Source organism: Neophocaena asiaeorientalis, unplaced genomic scaffold, assembly GCF_003031525.2.
Source record: "Neophocaena asiaeorientalis asiaeorientalis breed wild unplaced genomic scaffold, Neophocaena_asiaeorientalis_V1.1 scaffold123, whole genome shotgun sequence".
In the NCBI taxonomy this organism is placed as follows: Eukaryota; Metazoa; Chordata; class Mammalia; order Artiodactyla; family Phocoenidae; genus Neophocaena; species Neophocaena asiaeorientalis.
In genome coordinates, this window is record NW_020173666.1 from 15,014,337 (window position 1) to 15,040,569 (window position 26,233).

The window sequence follows — 26,233 nt, forward strand, 5'->3', positions numbered from 1 at the left end:
AACAGCTTACTGAGGGCAACCACCCTTCCCCATAAAAGTCATGATGCATCCCCACTTGTTTATCTATGACAAGGACAGACACGGACCCTCCAAATTCCTATTCTTTGCCTCATACATGATTAGCTGAACTGCTGGTCCCCACTTATCAACCAGAATACAATGCTTGGTAACCAACTTTAGTTAAGCTTCTTCCTCCACACTTTCTCCCACACTCAGCCCAAGACAGCAGAGAGCCCCTCTTGAGGATAAGCTGGCCTAAGGTAACACAGTGTCTGATCTACTGCCCTGTAACGTTACCCCCTCACCTCACTTCTCCACCTGGTTCTTTCTAGCCTTGTCCGCTCCTCTCTGTATAAGAAAACGCCTCCTTCCTAGTTCTTGAGAGGCTTGTGGAGCTTCTAGTCAGAACGTTCACCCAACTGCAACAGTCCCCTTGATCGACTGCAATAGTCCATCTCCACCCCCATGTCCCACAGCAACCCTTTCAAATAAAGCCTCCCCTTATTAAATGGGCATTTATTTTTTTATTTGACAATATTTACAAGGAATGCTTTCATAAGAGGTTAGAATAGTTTTGATTGTTTCTTAATCTCACCTAACTTTCCCTCTAGACCCTGGAAAAAAAACTGTGCTCAGCATGGAAAAACCATATACGAGCAAGTTGGCAAATTATTAGACAATAAAAAATTAAATCACTGAAGAAATTTATACAAATCATAGGACAAGACCTTGTACATTAAAAAAGTCAGTGAAACAGTAAGAACGACAACAAAACTACACAGCCACAAGGGAAAAATGGTTCATGTAACCATTTCATGCTTTTTTTTCCCCTTCACATTATGGAAGTTTCTTTGTTCACATTATCTCCAGTGGTCTGTTAAATGGTTGCAATGCTTCAGTGCTTTTCTGAACAACATTTTGTTAGGAATGAAAAGTGACTTACCTATCAATAATAAAGGCAGCTGAAAGATTAGAATAAAGAAATGAGTTTGTCTGAAATACTTACTTGGTTTCTGCCTTAGCTCCTGATCAGCCAGCCAGCACAAAACAGAGCCAGGGTCCCATCCGTCTCCCAACTACAATGGATCTCTAGTTTTGTGGGAGTCAACAAGTGGTTTTCAATTCTGTGAACCTTGACTACACAACATAAGAACCCAGGCCCAGGGGGTGAGAGTTTCCAAGACTGTGTTCAGGGTATGAGCAGAAGCCACTTGAGGACTCTGCTTTCAGCCCTTTCAGGGGCCTCACACTGCAAACCTGTTGCAGTGAATAGGGTAGGAGACCATCAGTAGAAATGGGCATGTTAATGTCTTCCTGGACTCTTCCATTTAACAGTTTGAACCCTTCACTATTCTATATGATTTAGCTGTTCGAAGACGATAAAGTTAAAAGCAAAAAAAACCCAAAAAACAAAGCAAAACAAAACCTTGGGCCTCCCAGATGTTAAGTTTCAATCTGTTTTCACAACTTCTCTTACCAAGGCCACATCATGGGAACTACTTCCCCAAATCTGGCCTCATGGGACCTCAAGGCAGGTCAGAGGATTGCAATGAGTATTCATCACAGCATGTATTTGTGGAGGATAAGAAATTTACAATAAGATTTGTATTTGCCAATTGTCTGATAATCCTAATTGTCCTGTTTTACGGGTCTGGTTGGAATAAGGCTTTGCTAACCAAGCCTATGAAGTTTGTTTTTATGTCAGAGGGAATCTTCCCCAGCAGTCCTTTTAAATCAATAGCCAGAGGACAAAAATAAAATTATGAAAAAAAAAATTAAAACTACTGACAGTACACTATATCTGCTTTTATGAACTCCTGAGTCTGGAATAACTGATACACATATATAAGCAATTCCTTCAGTAAATATTCTTTGAATAGTATGCAAATAACACCTTGAAGTATAAAAACTGATATGGAACAGATCTTCAAAGACATTACACTCCTTTTCTTTCCTTCTATACCTTACTCGTGGGTTGGCAGCAAAGTTTTTACTTTAATAAGAATTTTATCTTTTGGAAAAACTTTGGAAGAATTAACGAATAATTGCTATACTCATGGCTACCCACTGATTAGAAGTAATTAACTTATTTCTATTACAATCAGAGAAATCTTGAAGAAGAGCAAAACACATCCTAATATATCAACAAGAATAGAAACAATAATCAGAGGCAATGACAATAACATCTTGCAAAGCAGTAAAGTATTTTGAAAAATCATATGACCTCCTTATTCTCAGGAAAGCAACCATGCCCCTGAAGGTCACCAGGTAGTCATGTAAATTGTGTCCAACTATCAGTGAAGGGTAAATACTAAAGATTAGGATGAGTCCCATTAAAAATAAGACAAGAATGGGAAATAAAATCAGTATTCAAAAGCACAGTTTCTTCCCTAGAATGTCATTCAATCAGTCATACTTTGAGGCTCATACATGAGAGTTTTCACTAATATAAACCAATATAAAAGGTTATACTCTAGAATGATGTTTTGAGGAAAGTGATAGAATCACTGACCCTAGAGATTTTAAAGAATTGGGCTGACATCCAACTCTTACTCTCAAGCAGAGAATTTTATGTGTTGACTTCCTGAATTTCCTTCCAATTTTGAAATTTAAAGTAGATAACGTACGTTAAAGTTAAAAAGCTTAAAATACTATTCTGCTCTATCTTACCCTTTTACTACAGTTTTGTCAATTATCCTTTATTATGCCCTTAAAATTACTGTTACCATTATCATCAGCATTTTAGTCAGTCATGAAGGGAAATACAACTGGATCTGAATTTTGTTAAGAGGTTTTCAACATTTTTTAGAATGCTGTAAGAATTTTATTGTAAGTATATCGCACCAAACTTTAAAGATATAATTTAAAACTGCAAAAGCAAACAATATACCAGAAGCGCATCCAGACTTTCATTACTTTATTCCAACACCTGTAGAATTAGTGTAATGAATTGACAGATAAAGTGACTGAATCAGAAGTACAAAGAATTCAGGTAAAGACGAGATCATTTTACAGGATAAGTTTATTAGAGGAGTAGTGACAAAAGAGTGAGAAATGATTTAAGTGTAGAATATTAGGACAGATTTTAATATCTATTTATTACCTCTACTTCTATTGCTAGGTATGGTTTAGTAAAAAATTTTAAAAAGTATGAAAGTTTCACCCAAGATTTATATGTTGTCACTTCAAGTATTTCCTCATTCTAAATGAGAGCTACTTCACGAGAGCGTATATAAGCTCTTGTAACATGCGTTGCTTTAAACTCTGAATAGTTCATCACCAAAAAGCTTATATTGTAATAAAAACATGTTGTGTCTGATAGTATCAAACACATAACCACATAGATGATTCAACTTTACAGGTAGCAATGATCTTGAAATCCAGCGCATTGCCAATGATACCAGCAAATTTTATAACACAGATACATCAGGTTTTCTTCAATTTAGATGGTGACATTTTACTTAGTTTCAGTGAAGTATCGTAGAATTCTTTCTAGAAGGAATAATAAAGCAGCTGAATTTCCTGGGCATTTTCCCCACAAGTACCTGCATAATTTATCAGTCGACACTCCAATGTATTCATTTATAGTATTGCCCTTGGATGTTTCTAAAATGGACTTCCACATTTAAAATTAAAAAGCTACAAAAGGGGCTTCCCTGGTGGCACAGTGGTTGAGAGCCCGCCTGCCGATGCAGGGGACACGGGTTCGTGCCCCGGTCCAGGAGGATCCCACATGCCACGGAGCGGCTGGGCCTGTGAGCCATGGCCGCTGAGCCTGCGCGAACAGAGCATGTGCTCCGCAACGGGAGAGGCCGCAACAGTGAGAGGGGCCCGCGTACCACAAAAAAAAAAAAAAAAAAAAAAAAAAAAAAAAAGAAGCTACAAAAGAAAATTTTAAATAAGATAAGAAATTGCATAAAAGAGGACAACCTAAGTAGATACACAAACTACAACCAAGTTTTAAATTTAGCTTTGACCCTCCCGGGATTTTCAGAGCAAAATATGCACACAAACACACCAGGTCAGATTATCTCATTGCTGGATGGGTTTTCCTCATTCTGTGTATAGAATCCAAGAGGTACGAGTTTCTTTTGTCTTTACCATGAAAATGCAGTTTTCCACAATATAAATGACTGTTATATATTTGCACCCAAAAGAGCAAATTCAACGATGAAACTAAGAACGTTGCTCAGTACTTACTGAAAGCATATGGTCTAGAGTGACCCTCCCAAAAGCAGAGTAAAATCTGTTAATTTTGATAAAGTATCCCTTTATTTCCTAACCAGTTTTCTCCTATATAAAATCCAGCTAGGTATTTACCCTTTATGAGGCATATTTAAACAACTGTTTTGTCTCCTAGATACAATCCCTTCTTAAACAACAATCAACTATTAATTTATACAGAAATGTTTTCTGGTAATAAATTCACATTGCTTTGCTAAATTAAAAGAACATATTCACATCTACAAATGCCTTCCCTATTTGGCTGTGAAAAAACTTTGAGCTACATACAGACAAAAGTAACTCATGTATGCTCTCACCACCTTGCCACCCACCCCATATATGAGAGAATCACAATCAACTTCAATTTACATGAAAGAGACTTAAAAACAGGAAAGTAATTAGATACACTCATGAGACATAATTATGTCATGTAATGACGACTATTCCCCAAAGTGCTGCTGGCTCCATTAAAAAAGCATTTCTCTTCCCAGTGAATCTTGCAAACTTGTGGGGTATGAGGAAAGGCGACATTCTCGTCAGAGTTAAAAGCATATGATATGAATAGGGTCCTCCACATGGCAATGACTGCAATCAATTACCAAGTGTGTGTTCTGTTTTCTGAGGTGGGTTCAATTTATCATTTTATTGAAAAGGTTCCATTATGCCAATGTCTTACAAAATCACACTCTGCTGTTGCTGTAAGGTCATGAGGGGAATAAATTTTTACATTTAGAACCAAGAGGTGATATAGCAGTCACAGTTTCCAAGGGTTAAAAAGAAGCCATCCAAGTACATTCAAGGACTCATCAATGGTAACTTGGATGCTCGTCTAGTTAACAGAAGGAAAAAAAGGAGAATTTTCTAAGTTAAACATTGAAAAAACCCTAATGCTACAAAAATAGGGGTATTAAAACTTGACTTCAAGTATAAGGGTGGTTATTTGGAAAAAAAATTCTTCAGCTAAATTTTGATTTACCTATCAATTTGAAGTATCAGTAGAACAGGTGCATATTAAATAGGTCTCTGTTACATAGTATCTAGGCTGTCTCAATTATCTACCACCTTCAACCACCATCTTTCAAAAATAAGTCTTTTAAAGATCTATCTAAAATATGTGCAAATTTAATATGCATATTTTTATGTAACTTTGTGTTTATAAGGTGGGTGCTTAGGTTTCTGACTAGCCCTAAATCCCACATCTGAGTCTCAGAAAAAGAAGTATGATGAGCTATTCAACTCAAATTAAATATTATTCCCTAGAGTAATGCTTTGTTTCCATCTTTCTAAGAATTATTGATTCCCTCCAATAATTCACCAAGGACTGTGAACATAATTCATGAATATATTGTATCATCAATCCATCAATAATTTGTAGTTATGGGCAATGACTGTCAAACAGCTGAGTAAAAACACATTACAACCAGATAGCTCCCTTTGGACCAATTACTGTAAATCAAAGCAAGCTGAGGAAAAACAGTTGCTCTTTAGAAATACTTGTCTTGTATATTCGGCATCCAATATTCTAATGCAGCCTGAAAAGCAGGCTGTGAACTACAGTAAGTACTTGCGGGATTTGGCATTCTGTTATGTCTGGTTCAGTTGCTGAGTGGCCATTGAGGTTTATATTCTACAATGAATATGAGAATATGAGGCCTCCCAATTTGGGAGGCCGTTTGAAATGGATCACTGATCGCATCGTGGTGCTGTTCCCAAGGAGGTGATTTCTAAGGAGCCAGGTATGGTCCAGGGCTAGGCGTGTGCGATCTTATACTGTGTTAAACTACAGACATGGAGTTATACAACATGTTTTTTCATGATCTGGAATTAATTTGACAGAAAAAAAGTTTTAGAAACATGTGTTTGGAAAAAAATGAAAAGATTATGTACTCCTTGACAAATTCAAATCATAAAGTTTTTCATTAACTAACTACAAATATATTAAAAGTGGTTTTCCTACGGCTGTTATGTATTTCCTGTCAACTGCTACATGTATTCACATCAAAGGAAAAGCTATGGAAAATAGACATTCCTTAAGCTGGGAAACTATTACTCAGATATTTTACAAAAATGGAGATATTTGTTGAAGGCTTCGGAATGGGGTGGCTGTTCTTACATCAGAGTGTATACCATTAGTACTGATTTTACAAACCATGCCAAATCTAAGCAATTACTCATGAACACTTTGATCTAATTCAAAGAGAATGGAATTTTGAACCAGATGACTTTGTTTCAAATCTTAGCTTCAACATCTTTTAGCTGTGCGATCTTGGACAAGACATTTAGTCTTCACTCTCAGTTTTTGTGTAAAAGAAGGGATAATAATTATGTTTCTAGTAAAAATCAAGTAAGATGGTGTAAGTGTACAAGTTTCATAAATCAAGTGTTAGAAAAATACTAGTTATTCTATTGAGAGTATAAAACAAAGTCTCTCCAATGGATTTAAGGCAATGGTTGGCAGGAGAAAAATGCTATTCTCTGTTAACAGTTCACACATTAAATAGAACTACTTCAGCATCATCCTCTCAATATTAAAAAAAAAAATCTGAAACTTGGAATTAAGCCCAAGAGATTATTATTGTTTCTTAAGTGCTAAGGAGATCTATTATTTAGACTATCTTACAACTTTGTAGGGGCAGGAGTTAACTTTATTTCTATTAGAGATGCAAAGAATGTCTGTCCAGTGGAACAGATGGGCCCAAATGTTATCTATTGCCCAGTAAGAACTTAACAAATTTTGTATCTAGCTTAGCAACCTTATCCTAACTTCTCTTTATTAAACTGTACCTATCATTTATATCAATCGATTATCTATATATCATCCATCTATCTATCTACCCTCTCTAAATTTTTTGAACCAAATTACACAGCTCCTTGTTTCCCTATTAAATAATTAGTTGAATAAAACTTTGACATCTGTTCCTTTTATATGTGCAGAACAGTCGTGATTTTACCTATATGAAAATCAACCTTCCGCAGTTCTGGAGGAGCCAGGTAAACTGCATTACCAGAGGCCTCATGGGCTATCAAGCCGAGGCACATCTTTTCTTGGTTCTTAAAGTGAATTCTGACCACAAAAGAATTTTAGCTCTATCAATCCTGTTTCTGTGTGTCTTCCCCTCTCCTCTCTGCTGATTTCATGTTCTAGTTTCTGCTGCTGGTTTATGCGCCCCTTGGTGGTCACAATGAACGGGAAATGGGCTTCACATTCATATCGTGAGATATGAAGATGGACTTAACTCTTCTCTGTTGACTAAGAGACAACAAATGTTCAGGTCATTTTTGCTTATTTTTCTATCTGTGACCTCAACTCAATTAAAAACTTTCAGCTTCCTGGGAAAGAAAAGAGCTTTCTGAAATCTGGACTAGTAAGTTTCATGCTTCCTTGTTTACTTCTGACCTGTGACTGAAGTTGTGGGATTGAAGCCATAAATCCGCTCTATGGCTATGTGTCTACATATCTGTAATTCAGAAAGGTCTCTGCCTCTTGTGTGTGTAATGTTTTCCTACCACCAAAGGTTATTAATAAATTAAATTATTATGTCTCATGAATTAAAGAAGGTCTGGTTTGACGGGTTTCTGGAAATAAATAAGCACTTATATAAATGGAATATTTACAATATTCACAAAAAATAAAGAAACTGAAATTTAAATACTTTAAATGTTCTAGACTTTTAAGAAAAAAATCCTTCTTATAGAAAGTACTAGGTGAGGAATATTTGAAGAATTCAAATTCACACAATTAAGGTGAGTCTGTGGACACTTGGATTGTTTTAATAATTTGGATTTAAGAAAAACAAGCTGTATATCTTTTCTCTGATATATCAGTGTCAAATACGTGATAAGATTTTATATTTTATAGAAGGCTAAGGTTTGATTTTCTATGAAGAGAGTATTGATTAATTAATCTAACATTACACGATACTTAAGTTTATTAAAAATATACTTTTCTACATTTGTATTTTACTAGATTGTGTCATAATTCTGACAAATGTGTTATAGTAATTATGTTTTGTAGTGTGTCAGCCAAAATATAAGTTCTTAGATCCTTATATAACTTAAAAATCTGGATTAATATTAAATCAGGCTATTTTAATGAATAATCGTTAGATAGTTGGATAATTTCTATTAAGGTTGAATACAAAAGCATTGATAAATAAGCATAATTTTAAGTTTATATACTTGTGGGTTTTTTAGTTTTATATGATATAGAATGCCTATATCTTTGGTTTATGTTAATGGAGTGTTTTATTTTTGTTAATTCAAAAAACTGCGCCTGTAGAAAATTATGTAACGTGTATCTGTGAGCTTTGCTAGTCTGCTAAAATTATTGTGTGCAACAGACAGTTCTCAATAACCTACCTCCCAGTTTTCTCTGTAGAACAGAAGTTGTTACTTTGGTTAAAAGTTATAATTAGTTTGGGTGGTTGAGACTACATCAGAAGCAACAGCAACAGAAAAATATAGCTGTTTACCCAAGGAAGTGGGGTGAGTTTCTCCTTCTAAAGGAAGAAGAGAGTACTTTATTTCTCTAAAACAAAATGTCAGTTTGTTTCAGAATATGAAAGAATACAATAAAAGACAAAAGAGAATGTAGCAAGTTGTAGAAAGCTGGAGCAAAGTGAATTTTACCTGCCTTTGTTTATAATACCCAAGTATGAAAAGAAGTTATAAAATGTGTTAAAATTAGTGCAAAGTTGACCTAGTTTTGATGGATTTATTCCTAGGATAATTTAAGAGGTTAAAAAGAAGCTCGTAAAACCTATGTTGTTAAATATTATATTAATGCAAAATTAGTGTAATAGGGAAAACCCTTTGTCTTCTATTACAAGTTACTCACTAAAGGGATATTGCCTATAAGCTTAAATTATACACAATGGCCCATCTCTGGGAACCCTGCCTCCCAGGTGATGAGCATTAAGTTAAAATACCTTTGTTTAGCTCACAGAAAGCATCTTGACCAGGCCCACCTGTGAATGACTGCAGGCAGGAGGAAATTAACACATCCCCTCTGGAGGCCAACAGGAACCAGGAAATGTTTGACTTAATCCCTCCCCTTCCAGTATAAAAGAACCATCTTGCCTGAGTTAGGATGGTCACCACCTTCTCAGTCTGCCGGCTTTCTGAACGAAGTCTCTATTCCTTTGCCCCAACAACTTGCCTCTCGATTTATTGGTCTGTTGTGCAGGGAACAGTGTGAGCTTGGACTCGGTAATATTAGAATTACACTTTTTCTTTGTTGAGTTGATAAATTCACCTTAGAACACTTAGTAAAGCACAGAAAATATTATTTGTCCCATCTGTGTAAACTGTCCAGGAAATGCAGATTCTATATCCCACCAGAATAATATCTGCTTTGTGTTGATTTTATCTTTGATAGATAATTTTTAAGTTTCCTCACTTGTGAATGAACTAAGGTTTGTTTTAATCATGTTGCCTTATACAATTATTTTAAAATATTTTATTGTTACTTTGATTAACTAGATAACCAAAGTATTGTTTCTCAGGAGTCTAGGACTTTATTATAACCAATGATCAAACCTCCTCTGATCATTCCTTTGATCTTGCCTACTAAAATTCAGATCTGAAATTTAATTTTAATAATTAAAGTAATAATTTCAGAATATACTATACTTACAAATGTCTTTGAATTTCCCAGAAGGCCCCTGGAGAGAGGGGTTAGAAATCACTGGATTTGTGTGGTAGGCTTCATATTTTCTTAATGCCTCAACATTACTGGAAGAGCTAAGGAATGAGCTATCAAGTTAGAAGAGACTCTCAGCCTTCCCTAGGTTTGGTCTGTATAGATAAAATGTCATTCATATAAATCTTTCATTAACTGAACCCTTTATAGGGGGCCATGAAGATTGCTCAAAGCCCTTGCTTCCCATTACATGGTCGTACCCTCAAAGGAAACATTGATCAAACCCTTATGAAACAGTTATGGTCTGTATCACAAAGGGAAATGTTACTCTCCTCATTCGATATTGGTCACTGTCATAATCAACCTAGCCTTTCCTTATTATGAAACTGGTTTCTGATTCCATCTGAGGCTCCCCTGAAAGCACTCTATAAACCACAGGCCCTAGCTTGTGTATTCATCACAGAAGGGCAGTCTCAGGCCTCAGAGAAAGGACTGTGCCAGGTGCTCTGAACTACAGTCAAAAAACAGACTCTCAGTTACAGGCTCTGAGTTGACATCAGCTTGACAGCTTTCAGACTGTACCAGTGGAATAAATCAGGAATTCCGGAACTCATGAAAAAACCACTAACCCAAGATCCAACAAAACAAGAGTTAATTACATGAGAATAACTAAACTGATGAGGGAAATTTACTTATGGTTGTTTTGAATATTACTTGTGTTGCTTTTAAGGTTCTTTTTTTATTGGAATATTAAGATCTTTTTCTTCATTTATCTCAACTTAAATTTAGCAGACTATGACTTTGTTTACTGAACTGAAACATTTATAAATAGTATCTGATTTTCACTGGTCCTCAAAATTCATAAAACAATACTTTGACTGAACATCCTTACTCTCCATGGCAACAGTTATTTGCATAGGTTCAATAAAAATTTGTTCTCATCTTACCAGGATATAATTGAACAAATTAATTGTGTAACAAAGGATACACATGGAGAGTCATATTTGAGAAGAATTCTCACTTCCTCACACTATGGCATGACAGCACGTTGTTAAGGGATGGTAATTGGCTTTACACTTGTAGCCAATGCCTACAAAGACCTCACAAGAAAACAAGTTCCATACCTGGCCAACAGAGTCCCATTCACATGGGTCATATTTCCTGTCCAGGGTAATAGATAACTCCAAAGAGAAAGGTTTATTGCCTTGTAAGACTACTGTTGTATCTAATCCAGCAATCTCATCCTTACATTTCTTCATTACACACACACAGACACACATACACACACTTAAATGCTAGAAGGGGTTTTTCTTTGGCTGGTACTTTGAAAAATTTACACAAAATTAAAGATAATAGTAAATAGTATAAGAATGTATGAAGAGGAAGGAAACTTGTTATTTTATTTTCTAGGACTGTCATAAATTGAATTTTAATTTACGGGAAAAACGAGCCATGTGTAGGATATTGTGATTCAAAGATGGTGGCATTAAATGATGTCACTGCAACAAAACAAACAGGAAAGTGCATCATAATGCTTGCAGGTGGAGCTGGGGATAAGGTTTAACTATCTGTATACAGAATTTTGAAGTCAGAGTATCTTGTAATGTTGATTGCAATGATTAAGATACCTGTTTGTCTCTGACAAAAGAACTAGACCTTGCTTCAGAAATCTAAACTTCTCCCACAATTTAGAATCTTGTATCCAAATGAATTACATTTCTCAGTCTCAAAGAGCCGTCAAATGATGGACGAATAAATGTTGTTTTTATTCATTTAACACATTTATTAAGCATCTAGCAGTGGTCCCCAACCTTTTCGGCACCAGGGACCGGTTTCGTGGAAGACAGTTTTTCCATGGACGGGGGACAGGAGATGGTGGGATGGTTCAGGCAGTAATGCCAGCGACGGCGAGCAGCAGATGAAGCTTTGCTCGCTCTACCGCCGCTCACCTCCTGCTCTGTGGCCAGGTTCCGAACAGGCCGAGGACTCGTACTGGTCCGAGGCCTGGGGGTTGGGGACCCCTGATCTACTGCATGGCAAGCACTGTGTTAGGGACTGTGGACAGCCTAGAAAACTTGAAATCCTGTCTCTTGAAATTTACTTCCCACTGGGGCCTGTATACCTGTGTGAGCCACTCTGTTTATAGTCCTATTTATATATGGTAAATCTATTAGATTAACTATGTTAAAAGAGCAAATTTCTTCAAACAAACAAGAAAAATTATTTGCCATGAAGTCCAGAAGAAAAAAGATATCTATGAAAATTATAAACAGAAGCCAGGAAAACAGCAGGTCTGAAAAATACTGGATTGTTCTGTTAACGAAAAATTTCAAAAGGCTCTAACGTTTCTCCGTAATAAGTAGCAAGTGGTAGAAATGTGCAATCATACAATAGCCCTAAATTAGTATCACTGAAGAGGTGCAACATTTTATTGAGATATAATGTTTCTTATTGACACAAAGAGATTACATTAAACAAAGGAATTAAAGCTATGGTCATTACTTTATCAGAATAAGGTGACACATCTGAAGTGTGGCAACTATGCCAGCAGTATTAATTAAAGCATAAAATACTTAGTAATACATATAATCTTTCTCATTTTCATGATGGAAAGTCCTATACGGTCAATTTGAATTATGTTGCCTCACTAGCCATGGAACAATTCTAGTTCCTAGTACTCTTGGTCTATCTTTCCCCAAGGTTGCATTTACTTGTTAAAGAAAATAAAATAATAGTAACAAATGATTCAATGATTTTTAAAGAAAGGTGTTGTCACGGCCATCAGCTACAATCAAAGAATTCCGCTGGCTCTTTATCATCAAAATGCTCATATTGGCACCAGAAATCCACACAACAAGCAGCTTTTATAAATAACTCCTCCAGCAGAAGTCTCACTCGCTAAGCTGTGTCTTTATCTTAGTGACAATAAAAAAGTTGCATGGCAAACAGCAGCAATCGGTGCAGACTGGCAAATCACACTTGCCTAAGCCATCTCTCTAGGTTAAAATGTCTGCCTTGCTTTGTCAGTAGGTTAGCGAAAAGTACCTTGTCTTTGAAAAGCAGAACATCATGGAAATGCACGCACCTCTTTTTATTGCAGTTATGTAAGGATGAATACTTTTAGACCCATATCAGGATCCATATATTGCATTCACGTAAACATCAAAAAGACATCGGCAGCATTCAGCGCCCAGTGTGTTGTTTCGCGCAATGACTCTAGCCTGAAACACGTGCCCCGTTGATCAAACCTGCATCCATGTGTGCCATATTCTTGCTCACTTAGAACCTAAGCTCTGTCTGAGTCATGCTCAACACTAATTTGTCTCTATACTGCTCTCATCTATCACTGGCTGTCAGGGCCAGGTTGATAAAGTCCCCTGTGGTCCACCTCTGTGATCAGTCCCCAGGTAATCTGCTCTTTCAAAATACTGCACGGAGAAAAAGGGTTCTTTAAGCAAGTTCCAGTAGAAAAAACTCAAAACAACTTCATCTTTTTTTTTTTTTTTTTGCCTTATTGAAACTTCATTTCTGTCCCTGTGGTTCCCAATGACCAAATATACAGATGTCAAAAGCCAAAAATTAATTGTGTTTTCTGATGGAATATTCTAAAAGGAGCAGTACATTGCCTAACAATATGAGGAAGAAAAGCCAACAATACCATACATGATTCAAGGCTGGAAGGCAATGAAAACATGAAATTTAGGAGAATAGGCAGAGGAAGTTTTGTTCTTGATGTCATTCCTCATTATCCTAGAATACCCACTGTTCTAATTTGCTCCTAAATATGTGGTGGAAGTGACAACACTTACAAACAAATAAATAAATGAATAAAATAAAATAAAACCCCTACTTCAAAAGCAGAATAAGCAGAAAGAAGGTAGTCTCATGAGTAGGAAGTCTCCGGAATGTGGAATGGGGGACCTACCTTCTGCTTTTTTTAATGAATAGATGCAGGTAGCCCTGGATCTATAAACTTAGATTGATTTTAGAGCCCAGGCCCAATATCAGGCCTTTTGATCATGTGAGCTAGAAAAAGGAAGGGTAACAAAAATGGCTAAAAGTTATTAAATATTCAGTATACACCAGGCGCTGGTATAAGCTCTGGTTGCGAAATAGCTGGAGTCAACTCTATGAGGTAGGTAATTCAATATCTCTATATTATATATGGGGAAACTGAGGCCCAGCATGTTAAGAAAACCAGTGCTTTTTGAACTGTGCGTGATTCATCTGAGGACCTTATTAAAATGCAGTTTCTGATTCAGTAGGTCTGGGATAGAGCCTCAGGCTCTGCATGCTGATACTGCTGGTCCACAAGCCACACTCTGAGCAGCAAAAAGTAAACTGTCCAAGGTCACAGAGCCGGTAAGAAGCAGAGCCAGGGTGAGGCTCAGTCAGCCCTGCTCCAGAGCCCAGGCTCTTTGCCACTAAGCTTAGTATCTGTGTCACAGACCCGTCGCACCCTGGGGTACTTGAGCATTGGCTCAAGGACTAGAAACAAACGCCTATCACCTTTGCCGATAGTATTTTCCAGCAACAGCAAATATTTATTAAGGGACTACCAAGAGATAGTTACTGTGGAAAACACTTAGGATATAAAAAATATTCCAGGCTCAAAGGATTTTCATTTAATCCACTAGCCAAACAACTGGCCATTTGATTCCCAAGCAAATTACAACTCCACTGATGGACTGCGTGTTCTGGTTAGTTTAATTATCATACACAGAGAAGATAGAGCACAAACTTTCAAAGAATCAGAGCGTAATATCACACCTCTAACACCAAAGGTAGTAAATTTAATTTAATCTTTGGGGACTGAGGAAGAACTTTTAAGATCTTACAGAGGTTTAGGAGTATCATTAGGAAAATTAATTATAGTTCAATAGATTTAGAAGGTGTAGGAGTTTGGGCTTGATTCTATGGTATCACCTAAAAAGTGAATTAAAAAAAGAACGTCCTGATAGTTTGTTAACTTGTCATGAGAGTTTCAATATATTTTATTAAAAGGACATTTTATACTAATTTCCATAGGTGGAACAAACATTACTGAATTAGGTGTAAAATTTTTGGAAGCTCCAGGTCATACAAAACAGTACCTTCAATAAATGTTTCACAAAATTTAGGAAGTTTTAAAAGAGTTTATTATAATCAGTCAATGTTTACCACTTGATTTGTAATTTTTTTCTTTCTCTTCCTTCTAACCACATTTTTTTAAAAAATGGAATCCAGCCGCCTGCCTACATTTCTGGCACACTCTGCAGTAATTAGAATTCTCCAACGAGTCCCAAGACAGACTTCACCGGCTGAAAATATCCTGCCTCAGCTCCCACTCTCTTGTCAAGTGCAAATCTTACCATCTTAGCACTTGTCCAACATCCTCCGAAAGTCCTCTAGGCTCCAAGAGCAAAAATGTAAAGGCTCTACCTTATGGAGCACTGGAGGCCCCCAGGAGAGGGAGAGGCGTGCACCGCACAGCCCTAGAGGCCTTGCATGAAAGGAGCACACGGTCAGGTCAGACCTCATTTAGTCTAGGGGCAACTTCTCCTCTCCCCTTTTTATCACACTATTGCTCTGCAGAGGGGACTTCAGAAAAATGGAAACATCCCGAGGCCCCTAGCAAGTGAGGACCACACTGAACCTTAAAAACTTTAACACCGTCATTTCCCACCACTCTCCCCTACAGCTCATTTATAACTGCTTAGGTTCTAAAGAGACAACAACAACCAAGAACACGTCCAGCAGAGTCACGTGCGCCGAGACAGGCATGAAGGAGGTGCAGAGAAAGAAGGCCGGCCTCAGTCTGTCTTCCCCGTTTTGGGCAGTGAGCTCACCCCACCCAGCCGGCATGGAGTCCTCGCTGAGGTCAACCTCTCACCCATGCCGCGGCTGGAGTTTCCTCTCTGTATTTTCTGACACCCAGAAAAGGACAGACTGGCACTCCTTCCAGCTTTACTTGACTGCATATCTCTTATGTATTTAAAAAAAAAAAAACGCTTTCTTAAACACCAGCAGAGAAAGAAAGATGTGACTGAAAGTTATCAAGTCCGTCTTTAGTCACTGAAAGTGTTGGCACTCAGAGTTCTCCACAACAGGAATCACCCCTCCGCCACCCCCCAGCCCCAGACACCTTTCTGATACCATCAATCCTCTGAAGCCATAATAGAACCCAGCTATGGCCGTCACTGTCTGAAAACTACACAAGCTCATCCCCCTCTCTGAGTGTAACTAACCTCTTCCTCCATCCTCCAAAGCCCCCCACCACTGACAAATTCTTCTTGTCTTTCAAAGCCCACCTAGGATGTCTGTCTTAGCCTCTCCCTCCTCAATGTCCCCATATTACTTTGATTTACCTCTTTTTCAGAACTCACTTCATTTTAATTTATATACATACATTCTAAGATGTGAGCTACCTGAGGATCTTGCTCTTCTCATTAACCCTCGGATCTCCTGTTGCCAGTTTATTACACATAAGAAGTTTTTGCAGTTCTGACACATGCTAAAAACAGGTGGATCGTCATGCTAAGTGAAATAAGCCAGTCACAAAAAGACAGCAGAGCGTGATTCCACTTATGTCAGGTATCTGGAGTAGTCACATTCACAGAGATAGAAAGTAGCATGGCGGTTGCCAGGGGCTGCAGGGATGGGGAAACAGGGAGTTGTTGTTTAATGCGTACAGTTTCAGTTTTGCAAAATGGACATGTTTTGCAATTGGTTTGCACAACAATGTGAATATCCTTAACACTACTGAGCTGTACGCTTAGAAATGGTTAAGATGGTAAATTTCATGTTACGTGTTCTTTGCCACAATGATGATGGTACTAATAAAAGAAGTACTCAGAAGATGGCTGAAAACAGCAAATGAGGGAACTATTTGGTTGACACCTACACTGTGTGTGTGGAGTGCCTGACGATCTCTAACCTCCCCCTTAATGCGTTTTGACTTCCTCAGGCTTAGAACTGTTACTTGCACTCTGGATACCCCATGGCACATCACACCCACATACAGTTATTCACCATTTTCCCCTGCCATATGCAATGAGCAAGAATTGAAGAGCTGTGAGAGTCATCTTATATGTTGAATAAAACTTTTTGGCAGTATGACAATATATCCAGTACCAGCCATGTTCCAGGCAATGAAGGTACGAAGTATATGAGACTTACTTGAATCTGACAAGCGTACCTTCAAAGTGGAAAGCAAAAATGTGACAAGTAATTAATTACACTGAACTAAGTCATCCCTCGGTATCCATGAGGCATTTGTTCCAGGAACCCTCTCAGACACCAAAACCTGTGGATGCTCAAGTCCCTTATATAAAATGGTGTAGTATTTGCATATAACCTACACTTATCCTCTCTGTACTTTAAATCATATCCAAATTACTTATAATAACTAATACAATGTAAATGCTATGTAAATAGTTGTAAATACAATGTAAATGTTATGTAAATAGTTGCCAGGTGATTGGCATATTCAAGTTTTGCTTTTTGGAACTTTCCGGAATTTTTTATTTCTAAATATTTTTCATCCCCAGTTGGTTGAATCCATGGTGTGGAACCCAGGGATACGGAGGCCAGCTGTATATATAAAGTACAATAGAGAGGAAAGAGAAACTCATTCTGCTTTTGGAATGGTGCTCATACTTCTTGGAAAGGAATATAGGACTATTTTCCTTACCTAAAAAACCCACCCAAAAATATGTCAGGTTGGCAAAATTCCCACTACACTGAAACATCATTTTCTGTGTTTTCACTTATAATATTGAAAGAGTATATTATAGTAAAATTTTCTTTGTTGGAGAAAAAATCAAGTACTTGCAGAATCATAATGTATTTTTAATAATTTGATGTGATAGCAACTTTAAGTTGCTCTAGTATGACTGCCAAAATTTTGTTGTTTCAGGGAAGGTTTAAAGCTGTCCAATGCACCAAGAAATTCACGCCCTCTGGCTTAAAGTCATAAGTATGTATAATACACATTTTCAAGTACTTGAGATTTGATTTTTGGATAAAATGAGAATTAAGTCTGAAGTTTATCGCTTTATTCCATTAGGAGGCTTCCATTACTGATTTGTATTTGGCAGGTGCTAACTCATTCATAATCCCAGAATAACTTTCATCTTGTAATACATTCAACCACTGGCAAAAAAATTGCTGATAAGAACATACTCTCTAGTAATCATGATATATCTACAGTATGTATCCAGGGCTCAAGTCTTAAAAGCAATTTAATTTATTTTTAATAGACTTTATCTCTTAGAGCAATTTTAAGTTCACAGCAAAACTGATCAAAAAGTACAGAGAGTTTCCATATACCCCCTTCCCCAACACACGCCAGCTTGCCCCACTGTCAACATCCCTCACCAGAGTAGTGCACTTGTTACAACTAATTAACCTACATTGATACATCATTATGACTCAAAGTCCACCATTTGCTTTAGAGTTCACTCTTAGTATTTTATATTCTATGGGCTTTATAATGACATGGCATCTACCATTTTATCATACAGAATAGTCACTCTGTCCTAAAAATCCTCTGTACGCTGACTATTCATCCCTTCCCACACAACCCCCCCGCAACTTCTGATGTTTTTACTGTCTCCATAGTTTTCTCTTTTCCAGAACGCCATATAGTTGGAATCATACAGTATTAGGCTTCTCAACTTGATTTCACTTAGTAATATGAATTTAAGGTTCCTCCATGTCTTTTCATGGCTTGATAGCTTATTTCTTTTTAGCACTAAGTAATATTGTCTGGATATATCACAGTTTATCTATTTACCTATTTAAGAACGTCTTGATTGCTACCAAATTTTGGCAGTTATGAATAGAGCTGCTATAAACATCTGGGTGCAGATTATTGTGTGGACATATGTTTTCAACTCATTGGAGTAAACACCAAGGAGCACAATCACTGGATTGTATGGTGTGTTTAGTTTAGTGAGAAACTGTCAAAACGTCTTCCAAAGTGGTTGTACCATTTTACATTCCCACCAGCAGGAATGAGAGTTGATGTTGCTCCATATTCCAGCCAGTGTTTGGTGTTGTCGGCGTTTTGGATTTTAATCATTCTAACAGGTGTGTAATGGTAGCTCATTGTTTTTTTAATTTGCAATTCCCTAATGACATGATATTGAGCATCTTTTCATATGGTTATTTGCCATCTGTATATCTTCTTTGGTGAGGTGTCTACTCAGGTCTTTTGTCAATTTTTTACAGGTTGTTCATTTTATTATTGTTGAGTTTTAAGAGATTTTGTATATTTTGAATAACAGTCCTTTATTAAATATGTATTTTTTGCAAATATTTTCTCCCCATCTGTGGCTTGTCTTTTCATCCTCTTGCCATTGTCTTTCACAGAGCAGACAATTTTAAGTTTAATGAAGTCCAGCTTATCATTTATTTATTTCATGGATCATGCCTTTGGTGTTGTATCTAAAAAGTCATTACCACATTCAAGATCATCTAAATTTTCTCCTATGTTATCTCCCAGGTGTTTTAGTTTCATGTTTTACCTTTAGGTCTCTGATCCATTTTGAGTCATTTTTTGTGAGTGACAAGTGTAAAATCTTTGTGTAGTTTTTTTTTTTTTTTGCATGTGGATGTCCAGTTCTTCCAGTACATTTGTTGAAAAGACTATCTGTTCTCCATCATATTGCCTTTTCTCCTTGTCAAAGATCAGCTGACCATGTTTATGTGGGTCTATTTCTGGGCTCTCTGTTCTGTAGAACTATTTGTGTATTCTTTCACCACTACTACACTCTGTTAATTGTTGTAGCTTTATAGGAACTCCTAACTTCAAAGAGCATCAAGCTTCTGACTCTTTTCTTCTCCTTCAATACTGTGTTGGCTATACTGGGTCTTTTGCCTCTCCATTTAAACTTCAGAATAAGTCTGCTGATATCCACAGAATAACTTGCTAAGATTTTGACTGTAACTGTGTATGTCAAGTTGGGAAGGTGATGTCTTGACAATGTTGAGTCTTCTTATCCATGAACATGGAATGTCACTCCATTTACTTAGTTCTTTGATTTCTTTCAGCAAAGTTGTGTGATTTTCCTCATACAGAACCTGTACATATTTTGTTAGGTTTATATCTAAGTATTTCATTTTAGGGGGTGCTAATGTAAATGGTACTGTGTTTTTAATTTCTAATTACATTTTTTCATTGATGGTATACAGGATAGCAACCGACTCTTTTATATTAACCTTGTATCCTGCAATCTTGACATAATCACTTATTAGATCCAAAAGCTTTTTTTGTCAAATCCTTTAGATTTTCTGCATTGCCAATCACATCACCTATGAGCAAAGTCAGTTTTATGATTCCTCCCAATCTGTATGCCTTTGGTTTCCTTTTATTGATTTATTGCATTAGCTAAGACTTTCAGTATAATGTTGACAAGGAGTGGCAGAGGTAATTTATTCTTAATTTTTTTAAACCTTTGTCTATTTTTAATTTTTTCTATTTTACATTTTCAAGTTCTATTTCAATAATTCATTCCAGGGACTTCCCTGGTGGTCCAGGGGTTAAACTCCAGGCTTCCACTGCAGGGGGCACGGGTTTGATCCCTGGTCAGGAACTAAGATCCCACATGCAGCGTGGGGCAGCCAAAACAAACAAACAAAAATTCATTCCAGCCTGTAATGCTTCATCGACAGCAGTCTCTTGCATTTAGTAAAAGATGTCTAATTATTGTAGAGGAAAATGTTCTTCAAAACTAATGAAATGCATTGTTAGTAAACCGGGGCAATGAGACTTAGAAAGAACTGGATAAAATTAATGAAAGTTTTCTTTTTAAAGACCCCAAAATTGTGAAAAAATAGTACACCTTGTGATATAAAAGTTGAGTTTTAAAATGTGACTACTTGGCTAAAATTAACAATTAACATGATTCTTCAACCTTTATAACCAAAACATCTAGAAGAAAAGCAAAAACTCATTCATTCCTTCTGATATGTATATTTAAATGAATACAGACTAGTGGATATGTTGAACACAAGGTTCGGAGTAAGACAGTCCTTAATAGAGTCTTCCTTTGGATTCGTTCCTTAAATGATCTGATACTACTTTCCATCTATTAGGAGGACATTAATATATTCTACCTGATGGGGTTTCTGAAGTATTAAACAAGACATTTCATGGAAGCAGGGCTTAGGACAGTGCCCGGCTCAGGATAAGCATTCACAGATGTTGACTATCATTACTGCCAGTTCCCACTGTCACGCGTGTTACGGTCTTTTGATAATTTGAAACACTGATCCTGTTGCTTCTACCCCGGCATCCTGAAGTTTATTCACAAGCAGCCAAAGTGAACATTCCCTAAGTCACATCATGTCACTCCATCTCTCAAAACTCCTCCAGTGGCTCCCTTCTCACCAGGGTAAAATCTAGGGCCTACAAGACCCTACACAGCCTACAGTTTTCTGAGGCCTGTGAGGACATGGCTGCCCTGGAGAAGGATTATGAGGAGGTTGGTATGGATTCTGTTGAGGGAGAGAGAGAGGAAGAAGGAGAGGAATACTAATTACCATTCCTTTCAGCCCTGTGGCATGTCATCCTCAGAATTTCAGCTTCAACATTAGTTGACAGGAGTAAAACTTTCTTATTAGATTGTCTTCACTTTCAACTGTGATCAGGTATTACTGTCTTCCTTTCTGACTTCCTGTCTCCTACTGTTTCACTTCCTCTGCCCCAGCCACGCTGTCCTCCTTGCTTTCCAAGCACGGTCCTGCCTTGGGTCCATACACTCGCTGTCCTCTCTACCTGAGATTCCTGAATGGATGCTCCTTGAAATGCTCTCCTCAATTGTCACTTCATGAGAGAGGCCTCTGACCACCTTATACAAAAGAGCACCCTTTCCAACACTCTGTATTCCCTTTACTATGCTAATTTTTTCACCAGAGAACATATACTTACTGGCTATTTGGCTTTTTGTTTGTTTGCTTGTTTATTATCTTCTTCCCAACTAGAACGAGATCCAGTTGGGTTGGTAATTTGGCTGTTACTATTTCCTGCTACATCCCAGCACCTAGAATTGTGCCTGGCACAGAGTAGGGATTCTCTAATTATTTGTTTAAGTAGTTAGCTAACTGCATGACAAATATTGGAGAATGTTCCTATTTTTTCCTAGATCCAATAGCTTCTTTCATCTGATTATCAGGAGGGGATGAATGGTATTTCTTTAAGGAAACACAAACATAATATGTGAACTTAGTTCATGCATGTGTTCCTTGGAGTCCAGGAATACCTTACTCGATGTTCTTATTCAAATGTTTATAAAATAATATACAATAACAATATTTTAAAACAATACAAATTCTTACTGTGTAGGACAGTGTTACTCAAAGCATGGCTCCTAGAACCATACTTTCAGCAAGACCTGGGAACTTGTTAGAAATGCAGATCCTCAGTCACCACTTCAGGAAGACTGAGCTGGACCCAGCCCTCAGGTGACACCAATGAGTAGTGAACCTTGAGAACCACTGCTTTAAGGAATTCTTAAATGACTCATTTCAGTTCTTTGACTTCCTCTTAAAAATCATAATCTAACATGTCCTAGCTTCTAAGTACAAATAGTATAAACTATTAATGTAGATCATGACAATGCCTCTTACATTGACCAATTATCTTTTGCACCTATAAATACCTGAAAGACATGCTCTCAAGTTGCAGTTCTTATTTGTTGCATCTACTTTTGTGGCTACAGCCCAGCTCTCCACCTTTTAGAGCCCTCTCACGTTTGGCGAGCACCTAAATTCTTCCTTGTCTAATTCAAACACCCTGGAAACATGCTGAAAATTGGGTTTATTTCTCTTAAATTTCTTTCTTAAAGGCAGAAGTTTTCAAACATTTTTCAACCAGGGACCTTTCTTCTTTTTTTTCCCCAAATAAAATGCACTGTAGATGCTTTGTATATAAAACTGGTAATTATGAGCCTGCCCTTGCTACTATGGATTGACTTGGTTTGTCCACCTCTTTCTCAACATTCCTGCCACCTGGTTGAAGACTCTAGGTAGGCCTCACAGTTGAAAGGTGGGAAAACATTTGCTACAGGGCAGCATTTCTTGGAGTGTGCTGAGCACCATGATTTCTGAATCTCTGTCCTCAGCTAACGGAATCAGACTTTCTGGCCCTGGAATAAGCATTGAACAAACGTTCCCACTAGAGTTTGTGAGTCACTGCTCTAGGAACTCTAAACTGTCATTTTTCTTAAAAAAAAAATAATTGTATAAGCACGTCGTTTGCCCACAGTCATTTCAAATAACCCCATTCAAGGTATTCCATTCATTCAAGCAGTAAAATTAACAAGGTATTTTAAGAGGTGAAGTTTCATTTTTCTCTGTATAACATTGAACAAGTCATTAGTTCTAAAAGTTAAATACACAGAAAATTCTGATGAATGGCTTATTACATTTACAGTTTTACATAATTTAGGAAACACTGATCACCAGTTTTTCTTAGAGATTTTGTGGGAAACTACAGTAAATTGAACAAATATACTGTCCTCAAAGAGATAAAGTACATACAGAAGGAACTAGAGTACAAAATAGAAAATAATAAGAGGTATGAAAGTTCTGAAAAGGAGATGATTCTTTCCACTTCAGAAGGTTAAGGGATGACTCCTTGCCGTTCAGAGTTTCAGTTCAATGCAGAATAAAGTCCTAAAGTTGACCTGGAATAACCCATATTTTTTTGCCTGATTCTTTCCAGATGCAACATAACTTACACCACCCTTTCGGCACAGGAAAGGTAACAGGAGAGCTCACTCCTGATCTGGGGTGATGGGGGAGAAGCACAACAGGGTGCTGGCCGCCTGGCATGCCGGCAAGTGTCGCCAAGCCCAGTCCCCAGCCAGCAAAACACATGCAGCTAACAGGCCACCACTGGTCAGTGGGTAAATGAGAAACAGGGTGATTAGAGGTCAGACTACATGAGGTCTGTATGGAAAGTTAAGGTTAAGCAGTCCAATAACAAAGCGTACAGTAGCCTGCCAGCTCTTGCTACAGTGATACTGTCCTATGTACATTTATGAGAGTTTCTTTAATCTATTGTTTGGGTTGAAACAATTACATATTTCACTTAAAATCTAAGTAGAATATTAGACATTTAGCAGAATTTTCTAAGAGTGTACCGGTACCTCAGTCACTGTAGGAAGAGAATATTTTCTTCAGTAGAAGTATTATGATCTAGCAAGAGAAACAATGGAAGGTGCCAATAATTCCAAACTGATAATAATAAAATAAAACTCTCAAGAAGACTGAAGGCAATTTTATAATAAAATAAAATAATAAGATTCTACTTTTTAAATCTTCAGATAAATACCAGTGACAAGACAGTAGAATCACAAACATTAGGAAACGTTAAAATATGTGAATACCTATAAATGATAATTATTCTGCTTATATTATTATTAACGTTCAGATAATGCACATAAGGATTTAATTTTGCTCTAAAGCAACAGCCCCCAACCTTTTTGGCACCAGGGACCGGTTTCATGGAAGACAATTTTTCCACGGACAGGGAGTGGGGGGTGGTTCAGGCGGTAATGCAAGCAACGGGGAGTGACGGGGAGCGACGGGGAGCGACGGGGAGCGGCAGATGAAGCTTCGCTCGCTTGCCCACCGCTCACCTCCTGCTGTGCGGCCCGAGCTCCTAACAGGCCATGACCGGTACCGGTCCACGGCCCACGGGTTGGGGACTCCTGCTCTAAAGATTTCCTATCAGATATAAGTCAGGCCACCTAATTCCAAACCCTAGTCTCTAAAACCACTTTTTTACATTTTAACCTGTGTCACATTATGGGCTATTCCCTCATATATATCTTCCAATTCATTAACTGTCTCTTTGGCATTGACAAATTGCTCTTTTAACCAATCTGTTGAGGATTTTTTTTCATTCTAATAGTTAAATTTATGCTCTATTCAATAGCTATCTTTTTCTATTATGTCTGTTTTCTGTTTTGATTTCAATTTTTTATTTTATGTCCTAATTAACATAAAACATTTTTGTTTTGTATTCTGTTTCAAACTGTCATTTTATTTTCTCATGTTTTGGGGGAAACCAATCTTCTAGTTTATGGTGTATGCTCTTCTCCACTCAAGGTAGAATATCCCTTTGTTTGACTTATAATGGGTATCATGAGGACCCCTTCAATAGGGCTTGTTCATCTCTGAAGGCCATGACCCTCAAGTGTTCTCTGGAATGCTTTTACGTACATTCTGCTTAAGACATCAGAGGTGCCAAAGCCTGGGTCTGATATTTATATTAATTCCTCCTTGTGGACAACATAGGTATTGAGAGGTTTAGGTTTATCTCATTTTCCCCATTTCTCGGTTATTTTTTCAGTCTCCTAGATGCCCAGTCCATGTAAAGGACATGAAGCCTTCATCCCTTCCACAACCACCTGAGGGCCACCAGAGCACCATGCACTTAAATTCTTGGTTTATTCATTCCTTTATTTAAAGACAGGTGTGTTGTTTCTACTTCTTCACTTACCCCTGCAAAATTTCCTTTTTCTTTTTCAATTTCATCTATGATTTTAAAAATATTAATTAAATTTTATTTAGTAATTTTAGCAAGAAGCCTCCATCTTGGTGGTTCCAGAATTCTCTGACATTGTGAAAGCCATACCATACCAGCCCAGGGCTGCTTACGTCTTCACCTATTGCACGTGGGAGAGAAATAAACTTCTACCTTGCCGAGTCATTGTTATTATTTTGTGTTTTCTGTCACACACAGTCAAAAATAATCCTGTTGTACCTTTGACTATTTAGACTGGAGAATAAAAGACTAAAGGAAACATACTAATACTGTCAGAATAACAAAGGGATTGTCATTCATGCCAAAACAAACTTTTGAAATGGGCTGTAGCATAAAGAAGGAAGAATTCTTTCACACAAAGGATATTATTGACATTGTCATTTGTTCTTAGAACCTGCGAATGACTAAAATTACCTCTGAAGTTCTCTTTCTCCTTTTTTAACATTTCTCTATATCATCAGAAACATAATCAACCAAAATGTATTTTAAGAAAATAAGAAACAGAAGAAAACAAAGGCAAAAGTTGAGAGGGACATATAGGTACCGTAATCATATATTTTGAGCCTAGCACAATGTATCACATGTCCCCACCACCCCTAGTTCCTCCAAAAGTAAACCCAAGATACTATCACTATGGTCCTGACACCTTCCCCATCCCTTATGTTCATTCTTAATATGATAGCTCTGTTTCGTTGTACTTATTAAATGTGTCACCTCAAATTTTACATCCACGTACTCTCCTTCTAGTCATGTCTCCTTCTGGTGATTTAGAACTTGTCATGAACTAAATACACCATAGTGAGGCCATTCTTCCTGTGGAGATTTTACCA

The 26,233-nt window shown here is 37.3% G+C and overlaps 1 protein-coding gene across 1 annotated transcript in view; it reads right to left on the bottom strand.

The window, feature by feature from the left end:
* The window catches only part of PRKN (parkin RBR E3 ubiquitin protein ligase), a 1,231,166-nt gene that overhangs the window by 782,514 nt on the left and 422,419 nt on the right, over positions 1-26,233 (bottom strand). The window lies entirely within an intron of this gene.